We start from the raw sequence: 4,598 nt of genomic DNA, 5'->3' as shown, positions 1-4,598 counted from the left end.
ATATCATAATATGATAATGTCAGTGGTTAAAGTGGGACAAATTTTGAAGGGGGATTATAGTTACCGAAAATTTAGTAGCGTTCCTGAATTTTCGCCGGGTCAATATCTGACCAAACTGTTGTAAAAGCCCACAAGGTCTAAACCTCCATCATTTTTTTCTTTCACACATATATTTATACTGCTATATAAATCTTATGAAAATAGGATTTAATTATTAGGACAAATTTCCTCCTAAGAAATATGATTCTACCTAAACATATAATCCCTGCTTAGTAAAAATAAAATGCTATTCATAGCCTGAAATGATAAAAAAAAATGTATTTAAATTTTAAAGTTGTTTTAGTTTTACCTATATATTCCATTAATTAATTAAGATAAATAAAAAATAATTTATATTGAATATCATGTTAATGTATTTCTTGTTAAGCGTTCTGTCGGACTTTGAAAACACTTAAATTTTAAAGAAAACGCCTATAATCTTGCCTTAAATAAGAAGGGGGACTCTGCCCCCCCCCTTGAACTACTGGATAATGTTAAACTATAAGTTATAACAACAATAATATCTAATATGTACCGGTTACATTATTTTTTGTATTTTTTATCTTATTGAAATTATTATTATGAATTCAGTCAATTGTAACTCACTAACCTTAGTACCTCACTGTCGATTAGTAGGTATACCTATTTTAATAATAGTATGATTTATGTACTAATAACAGCGATGATGAGTACTGTTCCGTGGAAAGGATTTACCTTCGGACCTGCAGTGCATTGAGTGGCGACTGTGGTCCGTCTAGCTCGTGTGATATCGCGCAAATATTGAAATAATATAATTATTGTATGCCTATAATGATGCCTATAACTGTACACGGTGCACTGAGACAACGACTATAAGTCTCAATATTTTCGAGTATCTCGCAATTCAGGTGGAATTTCCATTTGGTAGTGAATATAATTTACGAATGTCTCTAAACCGCAAACGGTGTGGTATATAAGGTACATACCTACAATATTATAGTCGGCGATGCGCGAGCGTGTCTGAATGCGAGTGCGCGAGTGTTTGTGTCTCACTCTCTCGCTCTCTCTCTCTCTCTCCCTCTCTCTCTCTCTCTCTCTCTCTCTCTCTCTCTCTCTCACTGTCTCTCCGTGTTCTTATAGTTTTCGACGACTTGCACTCCTCTCTATCTATCAGCACACGATAAGTCCGTAATAAAAATATATAACGTCTCCGTCTCACTCTGTCGCCCGTCGGCCAATTGAAGACCCAGGTCGGAGATAAGATTATTGTTTTATACACAACTACACATGGCAACACAATTATTATATAGGTGTACTATAGGTATAATATAATATTATGTAGTAACAATATAATATTAAAACGTTATCACTGTTACACATATTATTATTAGACAGTGTACCTACTGTACTGTGTACGGTTAACGAGACCGTTCTGAACGAAGATAAATCGTGGTTTGATAATATAAAAAAAAAAAATAATAATAATTATGGTAACAGGTCTGCCTAGCCGTATTCGGTTGCACGGACTCGGCGCGCACACACTTGTTGGCCGTCATCGCGACGACTCCGCTGTTGTGTTTCAGGTCCCTTTTGGTTTTTTGATTTTTTGATTGTATACCTACTTACAGCTATCCCATCCGCCTCACGTTTCGCCGCAGTACGCGCAGGGTCGTCTATAATAATATTATTATAAAATCGAAAAACCTCCTAAACAGTAGTATAATAATAAAAATAATAATAATAATAAAATAATAGGTGAGTACTTACTTACCTACACATCGTTTTTATAATTAATAATAATAGTGATGAAAAATAAAAGTGACGTTGCGCAATCCGGTTGCCAGACGTGCAGCGCCGCCGCCGTAGTAGTATAACCTTGTACTTGACTCGACGTAATACTACTCTACTCTGTTACTACCATATACCTACGGAACTACTATACTACTACTACTACCACTACTACCACTAGCTGCAGTTACTACCGCCGCCGCCGTCGTAGTGTGTGTGCGTGTTGGCGCGCGCGTGATATAATCGCTGGCAGCGGTCTCGCAACGGTTTTCCGATAACTTTTGCGGAGACGTGTCCGCCGTCGTCGCGCTAGTGAAAAAGTGAACAGTTCGCGAGAATAAAAAAATCAAAAAAAAAAAAACCCGAAACCGCTCGTCCAGATCGCGTACGCTCGCGTAGGTGAGACCGGTTGACGACCGCCGACCTCCGCAGTCGCCACTCGCCAGTCCGCCACACTCGGTCGCGGACGTCTGCCGCGACATCATGTTGGACGCGCTGCGGACGTGCTTCGCGTGCACGTCACGGAAAAAACGGTAAGCTTTAGCTTCTGATGGATATCTCCGTGGTCATGGGCGGAAATGGTGGGAGGCGGGGGGTTGCCCCTTTCAAGCCCTCCCTGAAAACCAAATATAATTTCTGTTGGAAGAATTTCTGAGGGACCTTAAATCACGTTTTTAAACATTTAGTTTGTAAATTGAAAATGGAATGAAGGTTAAAATACTACATGATATGTGAGATTTTGGGTTTTGAATATTTATAGAACAAAAAAAAACTAAAATGACTAATTAATTTTTAACATTACCTATAATTCATTTTGAATATCAGCAATTTGAGCGAAATTACAATGTTTGTTTTTACTAAATTATAAGTAGTTAGGCTCCCTCTCCAATTGTAGTTACTAGTTGGTACCTAATTTCGGCCTATATCTGTGTAAAAATGGTCGACCCGAAAAATGTTTCGACGGCTTATCGCGACCACGTGAGTTAGCGAGAGAGATTTGCGATTTTTTCTCCACAATCGTTGGTTATTGACGTGATAGTGTACCTATTTTATTTTTATTTTGTTCGTAATCACATGCTATCACGCCAACAACCACTCGATTATTATAGCACGAGGTGTTGAGCACAGACAAAAATATCCACCTTCGAAAATCGGCAGTTTTTAATAATTTTATGTACATCAATGTTCAAGTCTATAAAATTATGGTGCAAGAGGTTTTTCCTCTTGTTTGTTAAATTAAAAACAATGACGTGTGAAAAAAATCGTTTGGTTCTATTAAACGAGCTTTTTGTTTATTGTTCCTATAAATTGCAATGTACTTACCTGCTATTATTGTTAAATTTAAACTCCTGACCATTTTCAACATGTTTTGTTATACGTGCACGGTGCATGTAAAATTCCATCGCTATCAAGCGACTTGCTGTTGTTATCAGATAAGTTACAAGAATAATTTGGTAATCACTGCAGGTACCTAATGAAAACATTCAACGTGCACTTGATGATACCCCGATACCATCATGCTAATAATAATAATATTCCGAGTTATCTATTGAAACACGTTTTTACTATTTTTTTTAATAATAGTAAATGTTTAGCTAATTAGTGCTCGGCAAATGTTTTTCCTTATAATTGAAGTTCGAGCTCATGTAGTGTAACGAAATTAAAAAAAACAAAGCAATATCCATCTGAAAAATTATAATTGCTTAAAATGAATAGTATATTTTGTTATTTATTAAAAGTATTATAAATAACATTAAAACATCGCCACTGTCTACTTTATTACTCTAAAACAAACGTTTTTATGTGATATCCCCAGATACCTCAGAATTACACCAAATAAATTTATGAGTGTGCATATTATTTTCAGTACGTTACACTTCCATGTATAATTAAGATTTATTTTTTATCGTTGAGTAATTTAATTATATTATTTTTAGAATATTTCAATAATTTAACGAAATACTTGTACACATATTATATTGTTACCATTCGATGATTTTAACTAAATCGCAGGCAATGTGAGATATTGTTGTGAATTCGTTTTATATATTTTATTTATTCGTTAATAGTAGTAACCTACATAATATGTAAGTATAAATTAGTTAGTGGTTACCACTAGTAGATAGCCAACAAGTTAAAAAATGCATCTTAAGACTTAGATATTCAGAAAAAAACGAATGAATTATGGTTTATGACGCACAAATGCATATAATATATTATTACTCATTACTTCCAGCAGTCATCTGCTGCGTGTAACAAAACCCGCGTGTTGTAGACGCAAATATTATAATTTGTCGTGGATACTTATAATGGCAATTAATGGTTTAAACAAATTAATAAAACTTTATCAATGTATCCACCCACATTGAAATCAGTATGGTGTATCGCGTATGTGTACCTACTTACCTACGTTGTGTACATGTCTATCGTCGTGATCGTGGAAAAATCAAAAACCTCGTGTGAAAAATTGGCAAAAAGATAAAAATCATATTTTGTTGTCAATAATTATAAAAAAAATTAATCTATAATTTTAAAGAACTTTTTCGAAAAATATGGTTTATATGAAAATGAGAGAGTGAATAAATATCTTGTGTCAATGCTAAATTATAAAATATTATATCTTTTACATATCTTTTGTCACTTCGTTTTCTTTTTCTCAATATTGTATTTCATTATTTTTATTTTATACTTATATTTCTGATTCTATTGTTGAGATTTCATCTACTACTACAGTTCTACTTATCAAAAGGTCTGATCCTTTTACAATAAAATAAATAAATAATACATATCGA

The 4,598-nt window shown here is 34.3% G+C and overlaps 1 long non-coding RNA gene across 1 annotated transcript; it reads right to left on the bottom strand.

Moving 5' to 3' along the window:
* Positions 1 to 1,612: 1,612 nt before the first annotated feature.
* Positions 1,613 to 2,289, bottom strand: LOC111035654. The gene is made up of 2 exons (XR_002604668.1): positions 1,790 to 2,289; positions 1,613 to 1,691 (listed from the first exon to the last, which is right to left on the bottom strand). It is a non-coding gene; the product is annotated as an uncharacterized LOC111035654 (long non-coding RNA).
* Between the last annotated feature and the right edge of the window lie 2,309 nt (positions 2,290 to 4,598).

Source organism: Myzus persicae, unplaced genomic scaffold (genome assembly GCF_001856785.1).
Source record: "Myzus persicae strain clone G006 unplaced genomic scaffold, MPER_G0061.0, whole genome shotgun sequence".
Lineage (NCBI taxonomy): Eukaryota > Metazoa > Arthropoda > Insecta > Hemiptera > Aphididae > Myzus > Myzus persicae.
The sequence above is the reverse complement of the archived record's forward strand: the minus strand, read 5'-3'. Positions and strand labels throughout refer to the sequence as shown.